General features: G+C 37.9%; 1 protein-coding gene across 4 annotated transcripts in view; it reads left to right on the top strand.

Moving 5' to 3' along the window:
• The first annotated feature begins 410 nt into the window (after positions 1–410).
• The window catches only part of MACC1 (MET transcriptional regulator MACC1), an 89,815-nt gene continuing 69,073 nt past the window's right edge, over positions 411–21,152 (top strand). For all 4 annotated transcript variants that reach the window (XM_055420551.2, XM_055420553.2, XM_055420549.2 and 1 more), the window contains exon 1: positions 411–555. The gene's annotated coding sequence lies outside the window, so the exon portion shown is untranslated. The remainder of the gene's footprint in view (positions 556–21,152) is intronic.

Raw genomic sequence — 21,152 nt, 5'->3', positions numbered from 1 at the left:
CCTGGGAAGTTCTCATTTACCTGTTGCACAAGGTAATGAGGCATCCTCTGCCCTGAATCACTGAAAGAGAATCTGGTATGGCAGGTTGCACAGCTGAATGAGGATTTGTTTGCATAAAGTCTTTTTCATTTGTTCCAAAAGTGAGGGCACCTCCTTGTTGGCAAACATCAAACCTTTTTTTGTTTCCTTTTATAGAAATAATTTCATATTTATAAATTATTCTTAGATATACCCACTCAATACATACATGTTCACTTTTTGCTTTGCTTTTCCACCTTCCCAGAGCAAAGCTGCACCCTCTTCTCCCGGTTTCAGGTGAGAAATTTGAATTGTGGGTATTGTAGTTCTTCTCCCTTTTAGGGTTTCCGGTTGAGCAGCCTGGAGTCATATCACAAGGACTCCTAGTCCCAGATGGCTCAGTAAGTAATTGTTCAGGCGCCACATACAGAGCAAGGCACATCTGTAAGGAGTCCTTGGTTTTGGGTAGAAAGACTTCCATTCACTCTACCAAATAATGTTCCTGAACTGAAGAGACTGGGGTTCATTTCTGCAATTGTAAGTGCTGCTTTTAAAAATTAATTCTTTTCACTATTGATAAATGGTGCAAATAGGAAATTGTGTCATTTCCAGAACAACTGAATAAAGTAAATATTTCTTCCTTCCCAAGGCCTCCTTGGGAAAGAAAAAGAGAAGGTAGTTGATACTCTGTGTGTTTCTGGGACATGGTTTAGAATAAATTTTAACACATAAAATAAACTAATACCTGAGACATGGCATAGGATGAAATAATTTATGAAAAGAACGATAAGATATGCTACAAAGTCAGGGGTCAACAACAACAGCAACGGAACCCCACTTTGACTCACTTCAAGTATGTGGATGGTTGAGATCCTTTGAAACTTTTAAATATTTCAAAAGGCAACAGCTGTGTTGAAAAGACTGTGGGTGTTAAAGTCAGTTCAAGTTAGATTCAATGGCCCCACTTCTTATTAGATGTGTGAACTTTGGCACAATATTTCACCTTGTGGAGCCCCCATTTCCACACTTGTAAGGTAGGTATAAAACCTACCTCACTGGATTAATAGTATAAATGAGTGTTGTGCGTTATGCTGAATAGATGCCTAGACAATAGCTACTGGAGGGTGGACTTTCTTCATAATGAAGTTTCAATTCAGCTTCAAAAACAGATTAAAGGGATAATTTATTGTAGGATTCCACTTATATGAGGTATTAAGAGTAGTCAAATTCATAGAAACAGAAAGTAGAATAGTGGTTGCCGGGGACTAGGGAGAAGGGGAAATAGGAAATATTTAGTAGCTAACGAGTTTCAGTTTTGCAATTTGAAAATGTTCTAAAGATTGATTGCACAATAATGTAAATATACTTAACCGTACGGTGCTCTGCACTTACAAATGGTTAAGATGGTAAATTTTACATTATGTGTTTTTACCACAATTGAAAAAAAAAACAGAACAAGGAGTGTGTAGTGACAATTCTGGTGCCTCTTATTTATGAAAGTATCTCTGACTCCTTAAAATATGTCTAAATCCATTTTCAGTGGGTCTAATTTTAGGGTTGATATTGGATCACCTGTGTTAATCTCTGGTTTTTACATAGTAATAATTAGCAGAGAGGATAATGCAATTTTGCTCTATTCTTAAAGTCATCACTACTTTTGTGGAATCCTTTTCTATCCTCCATAACTTAATTATGTGATTAATTCATAATAGTGAGATTTCATTGTTACTGTACATAATACAGGAATTGTGAAGTCATAGTTTGGTTACAACTTACTTGAAAACTTTAGAAACAGCTTAAATGTTTTATTTATTTTGCTGTTCTCACCTTCCCTGGAGCTAATTTATAAACAGATAATTTTATGTGTCTTTCTTAGAGACAATAAAGACTATTAAGACAGGATCTGTTAAACACCATCCTGTCTTAAAATGTATTAGCTAATTTGGAGGACAAAAGGCAATTTGAAATTAAATTGATTTTTAAATTTAATAACATACAGTGAAAGTATGTCATTGTTGAATTTTTGGAAAATCTTCTCTTGAAAGACTACACCAATGCCTAGCTGTCCATTAAAACTATGTGTCTTCTATGGTATTTGGTGATAACTGAAGGTGATAGTAACTGGTATTTGTGACAAGTGTGTAAAGTTTTACATGGGATATATCATTTAAATGTAAACTTTCTCAGGAACTATGTCAGGAAGTCCACGGTAGGATTAGAGTGAAAACAAAGGAGAAGGAAAGCTGCAGAATCAGTTGATAAATATAGTATACTATCTAAAAGGGCATTATTTTGCTGTTGAATGTCATCTATAGTCTACTCTCTCTGCTGCTGCTGCTGCTAAGTCACTTCAGTCGTGTCCGACTCTGTGCGACCCCATAGACGGAAGCCCACCAGGCTCCCCCGTCCCTGGGATTCTCCAGGCAAGAACACTGGAGTGGGTTGCCATTTCCTTCTCCAATGTGTGAAAGTAAAAAGTGAAAGTGAAGTCGCTCAGTCGTGTCCGACCCTTAGCGACCCCATGGACTACAGCCTACCAGACTCCTCCATCCATGGGATTTTCTAGGCAATAGTATTGGAGTGGCTTGCCATTGCCTTCTCCGCTACTCTCTCTAGGACATGCCATTTAGTCACTTAACAATTACTTCTAACATTCCTACAATGTCCTCCCACTGGGCTGGGCTTTGGGGTTAGAGTGACTGAGGCATAGCCCTCGAGGGGATCCTATTCTACTAGCAGAGGAATGTACTCATAAATAGCTAAAGGCAGAAAGTGCTAATTCGTCAGTCACTCAAGTCATTCCTGGCCTCACTGTTGGTTCATTCCTACTGCTTAGAGTATATGATGCTCAGGATCATGAGATTAAAGAAGTTTCCATAAATCTTTGCTTGAACTGTAATAATTAGAGGACAGAAAAAAAATAAATTTGAAAACTTGAATATGAGTTGGTCAAAAACAAAGTGGAATGACTACCCTGAACATGGAAGAAATACATACCCAGAGTCCCAGAGGAAGGGGAGTTCGTAGTGTCTGGAATAAATAACAGGTGCTGGGAATGAAAATGGAAGAGGAGGATGGGAATTCAATAACAAAACAATAACAATAATAATTTAATAATAAATGATAACAGTCAAAATGCTTTTGTGTTTTTAAGCTTGAGCCTGAGAGAATAACAGTAATACTGAAGCAAAAAAGAGGGAGCTAGTTCTTGTGGGGGAAATGTGCTTCAGGTGATTTGAAATTGGAGCTAAGCTGACCTTTCAGTGGAAAGGGAAACTGCATTGTTAATCGTGTGGAACTGGAATTCTGGAGAGCCATCAGAATTGGTCAGAGAAACAGAGACAGCAAGCAAGCACGTCTTTCAGTGAAGTGAGACAGTTCTGTTCTTCCTCCTGCCTCACTCACAGAGGCATGCTGAGGAAAGAGAGTCTCCAGGTATCGAGGGATGGAATGGGGAAAGAAAACTAGATTGACTGCTTCTAGAACTTTGTTTTGTCTTAGGGTTTCTCTCTTGATTACTGTAGTCACCACCTTGTTCAGTGATGACGCTTCTTTTTAGGAGCCTTCCTGGGAAAAAACAGAAACATCATCTCTAGCCAGGAGGCTGACCACTAGGTTTACTTTCCAGGAATGGTAGAGGGGAGTTTTTACGTCTTCTGTTTCCATTGGGAAGAGCACTCAATTTGGAAGTTTTCCTATAAAATACAATACTAGTAGATTTCCATTTAAAAATAGACAGATATCATAAAGCTTTGCACACTCACCTTCCAGCCTAGCCCAAAAAAAAAAAAAATTTAGTAATTTAAAAAAAATCAACTGCTCTACCTGGTTCTTTCTCCTTTCGCTACCTCAGCAGTCACTGCTTTTCAGTCTTTGTAGATTTTCTCTCTATTGTATGCTTTTATTCTTTTATCTACATTTATTTTTATATTTTACTGTTTCTACTGCCATGTGGACATATCCATAAATATTTTATAAACTTGTTTTAAAGTTGAAAGATTTCATATAAACCCTAGAGTATACAGTGTTCAACTGTAACTTGCTCTCTTCTTTTAATCTCATACTTTTGAGGATAATCCGTATTGATTTTTGTAGCACAACTTATTAGTTTTCATAGCAGCATGGTATTTTGCTATCATAAGTAGAATTATAAATAGTATTCTTATACATGCCAGTTGTATACACATGTAAGATTTATAATAGTGAATATTTCATAGATTTGCTGAACCATAGTTCTTGCCTGGAGAATCCCAGGGAAGGGGGAGCCTGGTGGGCTTCCATCTATGGGGTCACACAGAGTCGGACACGACTGAAGTGACTTAGCAGCAGCAGTAGCAGCAGTCATGTATATCTTCAAATTTATGAGACACTGATGAATTGCCTTCTAAAATATTTATCCCATATTTTGTTCATACACAATGAAGGAGAATTCCTGTTTCTTCCTAATCTCAAGACACTTATTTATCTTAAATGCTCTAAATAAATAATCTCTCCAGATGTAACTGAAAACCAGATACTTGTGGCATCTTGGAGACTCAGATATGTTTGTAGCATTGTAATCTCTAAAATATAGTGCAAATTTTGATCTTAAATCAACTTCCTTGTTTCTCAACCTATGGTGTGAGAGAGCAACTGGATTTTCTATTTAGTAGATATTGTTGCTCAGTCACTAAGTCGTGCCCGACTCTTTGTGACTCCATACACAGAAGGCTTCCCTGGCCTTCACTATCTCCCACAGTTTGCTCAAATTCATGTCCATTGAATCAGTGGTGCTATCTAACCATCTCTTCCTCTGCCACCCCCTTCTCCTTGTGCCTTCAATCTTTACCAGCATCAGGGTCTCTTCCAGTGAGTCAGTTCTTTGAAACAGGTGGCCAAAGTATTGAAGTTTCAGCTTCAGCATCAGTCCTTCCAATGAATATTCAGGGTTGAGTTCCTTTAGGATTGACTGGTTTGATCTCCTTGCTGTCCAAGGGACTCCCAAGAGTCTTCTCCAGCACCACGATTTGAAAGCATCAATTCTTTGGTGCTCAGCCTTTTTTATGGTCCAACTCTCACATCTGCATATGACTATTGGACCTTTGTCGGCCAAGTGATGTATCTGCTTTTTAATACTCTGTCTAGGTTTGTCATAACTTTCCTTCCAAGGAACAAGTCTTAATTTCATGGCTGCAGTCACTGATCACAGTGACTTTCGAGTCCAAGAAAATTAAATCTGCCACTGTTTCCACTTTTTCCCCATCTATTTGCAATGAAGATGGGACCAGATGCCATCATCTTTGTTTTTTGAATGTTGAGTTTTAAGCTAGCCTTTTCACTTTTGTATTAATAATAATAACAATACCAGTACCAAATACTGTCTTAAGTCCCTTAATTAAAATATATAACTTAATTAATTTTAGGGTTAAGATAATGATGTTCTGCCATTTTTAGAGATAAAGAAACTGATTCACAGAAATACCATGTCAATAGTAAGAGGTGCTGGAATTTGTATCTACTCAGACTATTCCAGCTAAGACAAGTGATAAAAGGTAGGTGGGAACAACAGACTGGATAAAGAGACATCAAAGTATCATAGTCCTAAACTTCCAAAAGTTTAGAATCTAGCCACTATCTAATAAGATCAAAAGAGCATAATGAAGTGATGAGAAGTGTCAAATAAGTCTATATTTGTATGGAGAGAATTTAATTTTGCCTAGGAAACCTGGAAATGATTCTGGAAATGATCAAACTTTACCAGGCCTTGGAAATTAGAGACAGGAAGTTAAAGAGGCAAAAACAAAGGGAGTAGCTACTTATAAAATAGAAGGAATGGAAAGTACAAAATATATTTGGTAAAGTTAATTTATCCAGCCATTGAGGGTGGGAGGAGATGGGGACGACAGAATGAGATGGCTGGATGGCATCACCGACTCGATGGACATGAGTTTGAGTGATCTCCGGGAGTTGGTGATGGACAGGGAGGCCTGGCGTTCTGTGATTCATGGAGTCGCGGAGAGTCGGACGCGACTGAGCGACTGAATTGAACTGAACTGAACTGAACTGACTCAACAAATAATTTCTGAACATCTGTTGTGTGTGAGACACTGACCTAAACTGTGGGACACAGCGGTGAACAAAAAAGACCCCGTGTCTCCCCATAGGTAAGTGGTTGGTGATGTAGTATTTGGGGAATTGGGGGCAAAAGATGAAGGAGATGAGATTGGAATGATAGATTGCTTATAATTATGAAGCATTTTCAAATATCAGCCTAAGAATTGTGCACTTTATTCTGAAGGCAGCGAGAAATCAGTGTGAGCCACTGTGGGGTGAGTGGCATTATTCATTTATTTTTTCAGTAAACATTAATTCAGTGGGCTTCCCAGGTGGCTCTAGTGGTAAAACCCCGCCTGCCAATGCAGGAGACATAAGGGACAGGGTTCAATCCCTGGTCAGGAAGGTCCCCTGGAGGAGGGCGTGGCAACCACTCCAGCATTTTTGCCTGAAGAATCCCATGGACAGAGGAGCCTGGCAGGTGACAGTCTACAGCATCGGAGTTGGACATGACTGAAGCGACTGAGCACACAAGCATTAATTCAACCTGAGCTTTACTTAGTCCTGGGGATACAAAGATTGAGGGCATGATAAGCATGTGTATGCAGTTGATAATGCTTTGTAAGAAATAAGGTGGGAGCTGCAAAGGATAGGAAAGCCTAACAGAGGCTGGAGTGTGTGGTGAGAAGAGGCGGACCATGATAGGAGATACTAGAAAGTAGCCAGTTTTGACCTTATGAAAATTTATCAGAGTAAAACTTTAGGTGTGTTTCTCTTCCAATTTTTTAATGTTCAAAAGAGATAAATTTTATTAATTGACATATCATTTCATATATCAAACTTTTTAATTTTCTGAAACTTTCTCATCAATACCTATACATAAATATAATTATCAATCCTCAAACTAGAGTGCTAGGAGAAGCCTCTTTACCCTTTGCTACTTGAAAAATAGCAAGTCTCAAGCAAAGTGAACAATCTCTGCTTACTAAACCATTCTCTTTTTGGCTGGTTTTAATAAACTGATAATTCAGTAAAAACATTATTTGTTTTTGAATATCAATATTTGAACATTGTATTCTAGTTGTAAAGGTTAACTCCTCAGGATTTACATGTAGATTGCAAGCATACAGTATGGATGTATTTTTATGTTCTGCCTGTAATCCAGCCTATTTTTCTGTATTATCATGTGCAAAAAAAAAAATATGTTACAGCTCACTTACTCATGGAAAAATATAGACTCATTTATTCAGCCCATGGTGTTTCACTCAAGTTTCTAAATCTTATTTGTAAATGACCTGGTTAGTTTTTTGGGAAGGGCATTTCACTTTTATATAGACACAGCTGTGTCAGAATGTCAGGGCTGAAAAAACATGTTGGAGACTTTGCGCCAAATAGAAAAACTTTAAAAAATAAGCAATGAATAGAGGCCTTACTATGTATATAAATATATTTACAAAGATATTAAAGAAAAACTGTAAAGTAACTCTTGCCACAATAAGAAAATGCAAATAATATGTTAGCTGAAACTCCAGGTTTCAGATTTTTCATCTGCGAATTCTCTCCTCATAAGTACAACATGGCAGCTTTCAGTTTTTTGCAACTCTTTCCAGTAAGAAACACTGTAAACATATGGAATGTCTACTGCCTTTCCTTTTTTCACTTAATATATTTCAGTGATTGACCCATATCACTGCATATGAGAAGACCACATTATTTTTTCCCACAATGGCTATGGATATGCCAAATATTTTTATTGGACTCATATTGTCGATTTTTATGTAATTTATAGTCTTTGACTACAATTAACAGAGCAACAGTGGTCAAGGAAGTTAAATTGGAAAATGTGGCCAAGATTCTAAGATAACTGTTTTCTGACTAAAATCCCAAGTTGGGAATATTTTCACAAGTATTGACTCCTCAGCCACCTCCAGGTTAAAAGGAAAAATAAAGGGGAATAAAACACTGAGAGGATTTTATGAGAGTGATTTTTGAAGAGCTAACCCAGTGTGGAGAGGTAGAAGTGAGGGATGGTCTTTTTTATCTCAAACTTAGAGGAAGAGGCTTTGCTCTATACTCCTGGAAATCTGAATGTGTTTTCCTCTAGAAAACCAGAGCTGAGGGGGACATCACTAACAGAAGAATTAGATGCATTGCTCAGTTCACAGATGATACAGTCATAAGCTTCTGAGGATTCCCCAAAGCTCACTCATGAACATGTGCACACGCTCACCCCCATACACAGTGTCAGTAATAAACACTGCAGAGCCAGAGCCAACTTTCAATCGCACTAATAGAGGAAAAATGTTCTATTTCTCCTTTTTCTTCCCTTTTCTCCAGTTTTGGAGGCTTCAGTAACAGGAGCTTTCAAGTTGGGTGACAGGAAGTGAGGTAGAAAAGGAGAAGGTGCGCACAGCACTCCCTCCCCAGAAGCCTGTAGACTTCTGGGCATGAGAGCAGGGAGATCGGTCTTACACCAAATTGTTGGTATGCTGATGGAAATATTGGATGGGGCATTCTAATTCATGAATCAAAACCGTATTTTGCAACTTTACATAACCACAGGATTTTCGTTAAATCTCAGAGTAACCAAAAGATACATGGGGCCAACTGGGGAATTTTCGTCAGTGGTATTGGGAAAAACTCCCCCCAGTGAATACATTTTTAAAAGGAAAGCGGTGGACAAAAATACAATTGCATTCTGATTCATCTCACAAATTGTTTAAAATGGCTACATGTATATCTTTGCCTATATGTAAGGAAACTCTCATTCTTAAACAAAGACAATATATCTGTGAATTTCCAGAACAGAGTAATTAACTTGCAGTAAAAATAACTGAATTTAAAACTACTGTAGACAGAGTATAGAGAGTATTTCTAGAAGACTCTTGAGAGTCCCTTGGACTTCAAGGAGATCCAACCAGTCCATCCTAAAGATCAGTCCTGGGTGTTCATTGGAAGGACTGATGTTGAAGCTGAAACTCCAATACTCTGGCCACCTGATGTGAAGGGCTGACTCATTGGAAAAGACCCGATGCTGGGAAGGATTGGGGGCAGGAGGAGAAGGGGACAACAGAGGATGAGATGGCTGGATTGCATCACTGACTCCATGCACGTGAGTTTGGGTGAACTCCGGGAGTTGGTGATGAACAGGGAGGCCTGGCATGCTGCAGTTCATGGGGTCATGGAGAGTTGGACATGACTGAGCGACTGAACTGAACTGAATTCAGTATGGTAATGTGTCTTTTAGAATTTAAATTTAAATTAATTAAGCTAATGAAAATTTAGGTTAATTAAAATTAGCTAAAATGAAAATTTTAGTTTCTCATTTGCATTAGCCTTATTTCAAATGTTCAATAGCTACAAGTAACTATTGATTATGTGATTTGACAAAGCAGATATAGAATATTCCCCAAATCACAGAATTTTTGGTCCCTATCACAGACATCAAACCATTTAATTCTCACAAAACATAGGGGGGAAGTTATAGTTATTGTTCCCATTTAATAAATATGAAAATCTAGAATCAAAGAGGTTTAGAATCTTGAAGTTCTTCAATTGCAGGTCCCCTCTTCTTTCCTCTAAACCACACTGGTTGACCGTCAAGACAAGAAGATAAAAAAATCAGTTTCACTCTACTTTCAAAATGCAATGGGGGATATCCTAAAATCTAGAAATCTCTGAGGGAAGGAAGATTTGCTCATCTCAGTGTTACTGGATTGGTGGGGAACAAGTCTTATTTCTAGTTTCTCGGTCAGTTCAGTTCAGTTCAGTCGTTCAATTGTGTCAGACTCTTTGCGAACCCATGGATTGCAGCACACCAGCCTTCCCTGTCCATCACCAACTCCTGGAGTTTACTCAAACTTGTGTCCATTGAGTTAGTGATGTCATCCAACCACCTCATCCTGTTACCCCCTTCTCTTCCTGCCTTCAATCTTTCTCAGCATCAGGGTCTTTTCCAATGAGTCAGCTCTTCACATCAGGTGGCCAAAGTATTGGAGTTTCAGCTTTAGCATCAGTCCTTCCAATGAATATTCAGGACTGATTTCCTTTAGGATGGACTGATTGGATCTCCTTGCAGTCCAAGGGACTCTCAAGAGTCTTCTTCAAAAGCATCAATTCTTCGGTGCTCAGCTTTCTTTATAGTCCAACTCTCACGTCCATACATGACTACTGGAAAAACCATAGCCTTGACTAGATGGACCATTGTTGGTAAAGTAATGTCTCTGCTTTTTAATATGCTGTCTAGGTTGGTCATAGCTTTCCTTCCAGGAATCAAGTGACCTTTAATTTTATGACTTCAGTCACCATCTGCAGTGATTTTGGAGCCCCATAATATAAAGTCGCTCACTGTTTCCATTGTTTCCCCATCTCTTTGCCATGAAATGAAGGGACCAGATGCCATGATCTTCATTTTCTAAATGTTGAGTTTTAAGCCAAATTTTTCACTCTCCTCTTTCACTTTCATCAAGAAGCTCTTTAGTTATTCTTCACTTTCTGCCATAAGGGTCATGTCATCTGCATATCTGAGGTTATTGATATTTCTCCCGGCAATCTTGATTCCAGCTTGTGCTTCATCCATCCCAGCATTTCTCATGATGTACTCTGCATATAAGTTAAATAAGCAGGGTGACCTTGAGGTACTCCTTTCTTTTTTGGAACCAATCTGTTGTTCTATGTCCAGTTCTAAATGTTTCTTCCTGACCTGCATACAGATTTCTCAGGAGGCAGGTTAGGCGGTCTGGTATTCCCATTTCTTTAAGAAGTTTCCAGAGTTTATTGTGATCCACACAGTCAAAGGCTTTGGCATAGTCAATAAAGCAGAAGTAGAAGTTTTTATGGAACTCTCTTGCTTTTTCAGTGTTCCAACAGATGTTGGCAATTTGATCTCTGGTTCCTCTGCCTTTTATAAATCCAGTTTGAACATCTGAAAGTTCACGGTTCATGTATTGTTGAAGCCTGGCTTGGAAAATTTTGAACATTACGTTGCTAGCATGTGAGACGAGTGCAATTGTGTGGTAGTTTTAGGATTCTTTGGCATTGCCTTTCTTAGGTATTAGAATGAAAACCAGCCTTTTCCAGTCCTGTGGCCACTGCTGAGTTTTCCAAATTTGCTGGCATTTCTAGTTTCTAATACAGCCTGTTTTACAATCTATAAAATTTATTCATATAGATGTAGATTCAACTAAAAGACTGTTTTAATGAATGGGGAATATTTTAGTAGCAATGGTGTTGTGTTTTGTTAGCTACTCAGTTGTGTTCGACTCCTTGTGACCCCACGGACTGTAGTCCACCAGGCTCCTCTGTCCATGGGATTCTCCAGGCAAGAATTCTGTAGTGGGTTGCCATTTCCTTCTCCATTAGTAGCAATAGTGAAGTACTAAGTAACTACACTTAACTAGTATTTCCCCTTCACTTTTGTATGGTTCTCTAAGAAACTACTCAGTGACTTAGTTATGCTTAGATTGTTTTAAGACCAGGTTTACTTTCTATTGTTTTTACAAAATAAATATACAAAATTCATAATAAAACTGTTCAGTTCAGTTCAGTCGCTCAGTGTCCGACTCTCCACGACCCCATGAATCACAGCACGCCAGGCCTCCCTGTCCATCACCAACTCCTGGAGTTCATTCAAACTCACGTCCACAGAGACTAAACATCTAATGGTGTGAGCATGTAACTGTTTTATTGGAGAAAATATGAATCCAGATGGCTCGAACTTGAGTTCATTTCATAAACACTTCATGATACGATGGGGCTCACATTGTATCACATTGTCTCTCGTTTCTCCTACTCTTGTATCTCCTGATCCCAGCTATTTCTTTCATCCCTCTCTGTTGTTACTGCTATGGACTGTGTACCCCTTCGTCTGGGTCTAACCTGTTGTGTCCAGCTCTTTGCAGTCCCATGGGATTCTCCAGGCCAAAATACTGCAGTGGGTAGTCTTTCCCTTCTCCAGGGGATCTTCCCAACTCAGGGATCGAACCCAGGTCTCCCGTATTGCGAGCAGATTCTTTACCAGCTGAGCCACATGGGAAGCCTTACCAGCACCAGTTAAGGTCATCTTTATGTTTAACTCTTAAATTCAGATGATATAGTGTAACTTCTTTCCCTTTACAATATATGCCTTTAAATAAAGAAACATAAAAACAGAAATTTATCCTGCCAAATAATACCCAGTTATTTGAAGACTTTATAAAAGAAAGATGAACAACTATCTGGGTTGGTTTAGGTTGACACTTTCCTGGGTACTGGGTAATATGGAAAACACTCAGCAATGGCTATGGCACCGATGCTGACTTATCAGAATGGATGCTGGTCAGCATACAGTACCTGGTGTTCTCACTGAGTGTCCACTCTGCCTAAAAGCATGGATAGTCATGAAAATATTTCCTGACTTTTATAAACTTCCAATATTAGATAACACTCATGTTTCCAGTCTTGGGTGGCATGGGATATCTTGGGAGCCTAACTATGAGGATATTTCTCTTGATTCAAGCAAAGAGTAAATGAGGTACTGATGGTTGAAAGCATTGCTTTGGCTCCCCTTTTGTCTAATTACATTGCTTGATCTCTCTTGCCTTGAGTTGAGTTTGACTGTTTACTGAAGTTGAAATTCCCTGTTCTTAAACTATGCTCTCTTGCTTGTTGAGGTTTGACAGCAATTTACTTTCTCTTTTAGGATTTGTTGTTATATGATCGGTAAGTTGGTTGAGAATGTTGATACCAGAAGTCTCTCAGTGACCTGTTTTTTTTTCGTGGGTGTCATTATTTTCTTCAGATTTTATTCTTATTATTTTGAAATATAACTTAGTAGTGGTTGTTTCTGAAAGAGACATTTTTATGTTGATCTGTAGCTCTCTGTTTCTAGAAATCTTTTAATGAGCGTGTGTGTGTGAGGATGCATATAGAATGATATAGCCACTTGTTTCTCTTTATTCTCTATCTTGCTAATAATTGTAGAATAATAGGGATTTCCAAGGTGGTGCAAGTGTTAAAGAATCTCCCTGCCAATGTAGGAGGAGAAAGAGCTGCAGGTTTGATTGCTGGTCCGGGAAGATCCTCTGGAATAAGAAATGGCAACCAACTCTGGTATTATTTCCTGGAAAATTCCATGATGTGATGAGCCTAGCGGGCTACAGTTCATGGGATCCCAAAGAATCAGACATGACTGAGCACACATGCACATAGTTTACTTGGGCTTCCCTAGTGGCTCAGTGGTAAAGAATTCACATGCAATGCTGGAGATATGGTTTCAATCCCTGAGTCAGGAAGATCCCCTGAAGAAGAAAATGGCAACCCACTCCAGTATTCTTGCGTGGGAAATTCCATGGACAGAGGAACTTGGCAGGAGTTGCAAAGGAGTTGGACATGACTTAGGGACTAAACAACAACAGCAATAGTTAACTCACAGTTGCTTTAAAACTGTTCAAAAGAACTTTTTCTTTTATGAAAATATGTTTAATTCACAAATTTCTTATTGATTAGTTTTATAGAACACTAATTTTATTCATTTTAAAATCTAAGCTTTTCAATATAAACAAAATTATTTTGAAATAAAATATATTTTTTATTAAAAGCAGGTGATAAGAATTGCAAGTGGATTCTTATCCCCTCATTCTAATCCTTATTTTAGAGCATGGTTCTCAGTGATTATTTCTTCATGTTTATGCAATGATCTTCATGTTGTTGGAGGGTGTGGTGGGGAGGATAGTGCTAGAACACAGGTCGAGAGGGTGCCAGAGTGTCCATTGTGCTGGGCAAGGCAGGGCAAGGCAGGCCAAGCCCTTTACCTGTAACTTCAGTGGTATGTCCTGGGTTGAGCTGCTGCCACCTTCTCCGCCATATACTCTCAAGTCCCTTAAATGTGTAAATCCTCTTTGCCCTGATAGTTTTGTCTGGGATGGTGCTTTTTTTGTGAACAAGGAGGCCTGGCGTGCTATGATTCATGGGGTCACAAAGAGTCGGACACAGCTGAGCGACTGAACTGAACTGAAGCAGGATAAAGTCAAATCTACCAACTCTTTATCTGTGGACCACATTTCTACCTTTGTAGCTAACAATTTTTCTCTTCTACTTCTAGCTTTTTTGTGCGATTATTGTATCAACCACATAATCTGTCTGTGTCTCAATTTCTTATCTGCAAAAGGAGCTAGTACTCTGCTTACTTTTTCTGCTAAGATAAAAAGCACAAGTGTCTGAGATGATAGGCCCTCCATAAATTCAAATTACAATTATTACTCTCCTCCATTTTACTGCCAGGAGAATAATAACTCAAATGGGATCTAGTATTTATAAAAGGCTTTGCATTTTTAAAAGTATTTTGTAATCTTTAATAATTTAGAAAAGCCTCTCCCTGCACAGTCTCAGCATCATGCTTCTATTGACAAAGGATTCATATAGATCTTTTTCATGAACTTGTTCATTGTTTTGGTGATTCAGATTATTATTTTTCAATCCTATTTTGTCTCATCCTTGAAGGATTTGTTCTATATCAAGGCTGCTTGGGAGGTATGGGATTTATTCTTCTAATTATTTGGATAATATAAATATAATTTGACTTATAAATTGGTAACCTTTATAAAAACATTGCTTCATTAGAATGGAAATGAAGAGATTAAAATTGAGGCTGAGATCTGTATTGAGAACTCCAGAGTGGAAGCTTGGACCAGGGGCAGACTTCAGGAGCTTATCAAATCATTATTGAATTATCAAAGGGTGGAGCCTGGACAGAATGTTCACTTGTCCAAATAAGCCTTCAGTGTTTACCTTGGGCAGTTGATTTCTTTTCATCCCCTCCACCCACTAAGAGACCAGCATCCATTAAATTGATTCTTTGGCTGTACAGCTTTGTTCATTGTTTACACCCTGAAACTGTCTGGATACACTTGGCTCTTTATCCCTCTCGATCTCCCATGTTGCCTTTGGATCCAATGCTTAATTCTGGTTCAGAAAAGTCCCTGGGACTTTACCCAGGCACTAGTTTAATTAGTACCAGGTTTTTTCCATCACTCATGAAAGGGGATCAGGCACTGCTTTGATCTAATATCTTTTTGGCAACAGTTTGCTTCTCTTCCCACCACTTTCCTTCATGCCCCAGGTATCCTGTGTTCTTCTGGGCATCCAGATGTATGTAGTCTTCATGAGGTTTCTTTGGTAATACCCAGACTTCAGAACCTCTTCTTTCTTTCTCTACCTGGATAAGTCAGTCTAGTAACTGGAAGGCAGTCTGCCTCATGACTTTGGTGTTTCAGGGTTTCATCACTAGAGAGTGCTATTTTCATCTTATGACCCTTGTTGAAATGGCTTTTATTAAATAAATATTTCTATAAATGAAATCACATATATATTCTAGTGGACAAAGGAATCCTATATATTTTAAGGATGAAAGCAAACAATAAATGATAGCTTTGGAAGCATTTCTCCTAAAAACCAAAATGTTAAGTCTACTATTTAGATGATAAAAATTTGTTTTAAACTTTTCTGTTTCATCTGAAGTTGAGTGTGAAGAATAATGACTTTAAACTTCATTTTTCAAATATGGCTTTTTAAAACTTTACAAGATAAAGTTTGTCTGAAATCTTTGTACATCATACAATTACATTCTACTTTCTTAGTTTTTGTCTGGAGGCATTTGTGAAATAAACCATGCTCTCAAGTTTTTTCAGTCCTCAGTTTATTGATAGTGGGAACACAAGGACATGTACAGATTTACTAGCAGGCAAAAGAATTTGATATATATTATGTGAAAAATCAGAGTCAGCTCAACATTTTGAAATGTCCAAGAAAAATAAGTTGTCATTAAGATTCCACAGAATTTTTATCTTAGTTCTGCTTATTTAATACACAAAAAAATGCAGAGCCACATGATTTTTACTCAAGAGGGTCAAAAAATTTACATGTTAGTTTCACATAGGAAATAGGCAAGGCGCAGAACCAATTGAAAGCAAACCTGGAAAGAACAGATTGCCTGTCTTCCCCCTGGGAGGGTCTAGGAGGAGCAAAAAAGAAAATAATGATTGCTGTCTTGTTAAGAAAATCTTAGACTCTCTTTTAATTTTTAACAAAATTAAAAATTATTCAATCCTTTTCAAATACCACAATTTTAATGTAAAGCTCATATTGGGATTAAACTTTCTGTTGTGACAAACATAATCATTTGGCATTCACAGAACCTGAGAACCGATGTGGACCATATTACCACCTCTGTAAGTGTTGTTAGATAAACAGCAACAGTTTCCATATTTATAAAAGATGACAACTGAATTTGATTGATACTTTTCAGATATATATCATGGGAACTAGAAGTTCTATGGAGTGATTTCAGAGCTCCCACTGCAATGAAAGTGGTGGCTAGCAAGGTGAGGGTTGTGGGCTATTCTCCCCTTACTTGTCAACCAGATGAGTTTTTCTTTTATTACTTTCCAAAACTTATTTCTTTATGTTTTGTACAATATTTTGTTTTCAGGAATTTTTCCTCTATACATGAGAGAATTATGTTTGAAAACATTCAGTTATTGCTAAGGTCCTTTCATTTCTAAAGATATGTTTTCTATATCATACATTGTTATATATTTATACACTACCTTTCCTCAATGTGATTTAAAGTACCACATGACAAAGTATACATACATAGTAAAATTGAAAACCATTAACAATCAAAGTTAAGTCTTATAAAATAATGGCAAGATATAGTAGGTTGTGGAGAAGGCAATGGCAACCCACTCCAGTGTTCTCGCCTGGAGAATCCCAGGGATTGGGGAGCCTGGTGGGCTGCCGTCTATGGGGTCTCACAGAGTCGGACACGACTGAAGCAACTTAGCAGCAGCAGCAGCATAGTAGGTTTGGTGAAGAGATTAATTATATTAAACAAAAATATCAGGAATATGAGAATCTATTTTAATGTACAAAATCTCAGTCTAATCTTCCCTAGCTAAGGTTAAGCCCAAAGCATGAGGCAAAAAAAAAAATCTTTTTTTTTTAATACTTTTAATTGGAGGATAATTGCTTTATAATGTTGTGTTGGTTTCTGCCATGCATCAACATAAATCAGTCATAGGCATACAGATGTCCCCTCCCTCCCACTCCCACCCCATCCCACCCCTCGAGGTGGACACAGAGCACCAGGCTGAGCTCTCTGCATTATACAGAGCTTCCCATTAGCTATCTATTTTACATATGGTAATGTACATATTTCACTGCTGCTCTCTCAATTCATCCCACCCTCTCTTTCCCCCACTGGGCCATAAGTCTGCTCTTTATGTCTAAATCTCTATTTCTGTCCTGCAAATAGTACTATTTTCTAGATTCCATATATATGCATTAATATACAATATTTGTTTTTCTCTTTCTGATTTCACTCTGTATAACAGACTCTAGATTCACGAGGTAGATGAAACTAGTCTTTTTTTTTTTTTATTGGAGGCTAATTATTTTACAATATTATATTGGTTGGTTTTGCCATACATTGACATGAATCTACCCCGGGTGTACAGGAGTTCCCCTTCCTGAACCCCCCTACCACCTCCCTCCTCCCCTTATCCTCCCTCTGGGTCATCCCCGCATACCAGCCCCGAGCATCCTGTAACATGCATCGACCCTGAACTGGCGATTCGTTTCACATATGATAATATACCTGTTTCAATGCCATTCTCCCAAATCATCCCACCCTCACCCTCTCCCACAGAGTCCCAAAGACTGTTCTATACAACTATGTGTCTTTTGCTGTCTTGTATACAGAAACTAGTCTTTAAATAAGAGAAAAGATTAAAATTCGGAGGAAGAAACTTTTTCTATCCCCCAAATTGGAGAATAATTAGCCATACATGGCTTTATATGAAACATAATGAGCAAGTTTCCTGATTACAGTTTTACAGAAATATAAGGAAATTACATGTATGGTCATATCTTATCTTTACCAGGAGTAAAAACCAAGAAAGCAGTGCTAAGCCATCACGCTATAAAGACTATTTTGATAACAGGCTAGAATAAAATGCTTTACTTTTAAAAGCTGCCCACTTATTGGAATTGATTTAGGGATAAGGCTAGAATTGGGGTGCTGTGAATGGTTCATATACCCTCTTCTAAGATTGGCATGGCTTTTAATGGAAACTATGTGATGGGCAATTTTAAATTCACATTATGAGAACATGTCTAAAAGGCAGATTTTCTTTGTTGTTTGTGAATACAGCAAAATGATGTTTTGTGTGGAAATAAAATTCCTGACATGGTCTTGTTTTCTTAGTTTTCTGCTGGACCTCAGCCAGCAGAGCCCAGAGGTTGAGCTGGCTTTCAGCCAGCACCTGAGTGACTCAGGTGTGAGCTTTTAAGGGTACAGTAAAAGGAATGAGGCCTACTAAGAGGCTCTTTATTCCTCTGCCATGGAAACAGATTAAAATGCTTCCCCTTGTGTTTAACTCTAAGGAAAACTAAAAAGAAAGAACATAGAAGGGGGCATCACTTGGTTGTACTATTTTCTAAGTTTGGAGAAGAGAAAAAAAGTTGGGTTCCTTGCCTCTGCCACTCTATCACCTAAAATTTTATCATCTAAAATGCTATGACCTAAGGTTATGATATAAAAGAAAGATAAAACCCCTCAGCGCACCATGACTTCCTAAATTCCCTGGTTTTAAAATGGATTCCATGTCATTTGTGAACAGTCAAATGATGGTGACAGGATCAGATCAGATCTCATCAGATCTTGGTGGTCACATTATGAAGATCCTCTCATTATATGATGGAGACACGAGACTCTCAGCAAGCGATGAGTCACTGTGGGTCATGTAACCAGCTGGTCACAAACCCAGAACTAGCCTCCAGGTCTCCCTCTTTCTATTCTACCACTCCACAGTATCCAAAGAAATGATTATGTTACAATAGTCAATGTTTTATTTAAATATATCTACTTGAAACTGTGTGTGTGTGAGTATGTATTTGTGTGTGCAGACACATCCCTATTGTGTAAAGATGATAGATACAGGGATGGAGAACATGATGGTTCTCCTGATGGTTTTACTTTGCTGTTCATGAGACAAAAAGGGAATAGAAAGAAGTCAAACTTCCCCAAGAGTCTGAGCTTACCTTCTTAATGACACGTTTATTTTTCCACGTCACATTTTGCAAGAAGTGAGAAGTGGGCCTCCACAACCTGGCCTGCTTTCCCTAGTTTTTGACATTACAGTAACTTCCTTAGTTTAGCTGCATCTTTTACAAGATAGTTCATAAAACCTCAGAAGCTGATTCCTTAGAGAACTTGCATCAGTGGCTATAATGGGATGCAAATTAGAAGAGAAATGGCAATAAAAATAATTGAAGACTAAGTTGCACCTTATAACAATCACCTTGATGTAACTGTTTTTTTCACTTCTCCAAATTTCTTTTCAGTTTGTATCTGTAATATGTACATTTTTATACTTTCAATCATAGTTTATATGAACTTTCAAGATGAGCCTTTTCACTTGACACACTTAAATACTATTTCTCATGTTAGCGGTTCTGCAACTATTTTGCTAAAAGAGGACATTATGCTCTAAGTTCATAGCTTATAATATACTTAATTATTCATCTATTAAAGAACATTTGGGTCATTTTCAGTTTATTTTTCTATTGTATATAATGCTATGATAGAGAATTTTATAAACATAGATATCCCTCTTACTTTTGAATTACTTTCTTAGGGAAAATACCAATTATTTAGAAGGATTAAAATAACTATTTTAATCATTGGTGTATATTCCCCAAGGTGGGCTTCCCAGGTGGTGCTAGTGGTAAAGAATCCTCCTGCCAATGCAGGAGACATAAGAGATGCGGGTTCAAATCCCTGGGTTGGGATGATCCCCTGGAGGAGGGCATGGCAACCCACTCCAGTATTCACGCCTGGAGAATTCCATGGACAGAGAAGCCTGGCGGACTACAGTCCATAGGGTTGCAAAGAGTAGGATGTGACTGAAGCGACTCACCATGCACACACATGTACTTTCCCCAAGGACAGACTCTATTTTGTGAGGCATGAAAATTTATATAACTTGGGGAAAGGGGTCTTTGACAAAAAGAATATAAAACTACAAATATAAATTGTTAGGATTCCTCTCAGTGCATGAAGTCTCATCACAGTGAGGAGCCATAAGCTCAACTTGTAACAGCCTCTAATTGTCAAAGTGGTAAATGCTCAAATACTGTAATAATTGCAATTTCATCAGTAGGATATGAAATACTTCATCTCTGAAACCTCATGAGTACTGTGACTTAATTACTTTAGTACTATAATAACCTGGCTACATTTAACATGGATAATTTGCTTCAGTGTACTTGTTTTACTTACTAGAAAGATCTTGTTTCATCGCCTATTGCTATATAGCAAACTAACCCAAACCTTGGCCTTCATAATATAGATTGTGACTCTAAGGTTGCAGGTGGACTGGTCTAGAGGGCTCATGATGGCTTCATATTCTCACCTGGTATTTTGCAAATGTGACTGTATGTAGTACCTGTATGTAGGCTATCCAGCATGATGGCCTCGGAGCAGTCAGACTTATGATGTGGCAGCTGGCTTCACTCAGAGCAAGTTTTCAAAGAGAATTGAAAAGAGCCTCCGAGACTTTCTGTGATAGAGATTTGGAAATCTCAAAACATTGTTTTTCCCACACTCTATTAGTCAAGCAAATCATTAAGGCCCATTTGGATTCAAGTGGAATTTCAGTGAGAGGATAATACAGTTGAACTGGAAATCATTTTTAATCTACCACAGGGTAATACATTTTTCTTGCTTGTGTACTTCTTGTATAAATTACCTGTTAAATAACATCATATATAGTCAACATAATTATGAAGGTTTAAATAGAATATTAAATGACTTTATGATAGTAAGGAAAGAGAAATTTTGTAATCTACATAAATCTATTAAATGTGCCTTTAACAGAGTTGAAAAGTCAGAATTACTTCAATAGCCAACTTAAATAAGGTCACTAGTTTATGGTTATATGTTACATATCGTATATATTATATCCTTGTCTTCCATTTCTTTCTTTCATATTTATTTACTTTATTCATTTAGTAAGATGATAAAGATGAGATGCCAAATTGTCATTAGCAAATTTAGGTATAGT

Source organism: Moschus berezovskii, chromosome 3 (assembly GCF_049115385.1).
Source record: "Moschus berezovskii isolate FMDL1 chromosome 3, NW_MosBer_1.0, whole genome shotgun sequence".
Classification (NCBI taxonomy): Eukaryota; Metazoa; Chordata; class Mammalia; order Artiodactyla; family Moschidae; genus Moschus; species Moschus berezovskii.
This window is presented reverse-complemented; position numbering and strand designations above follow the sequence as displayed.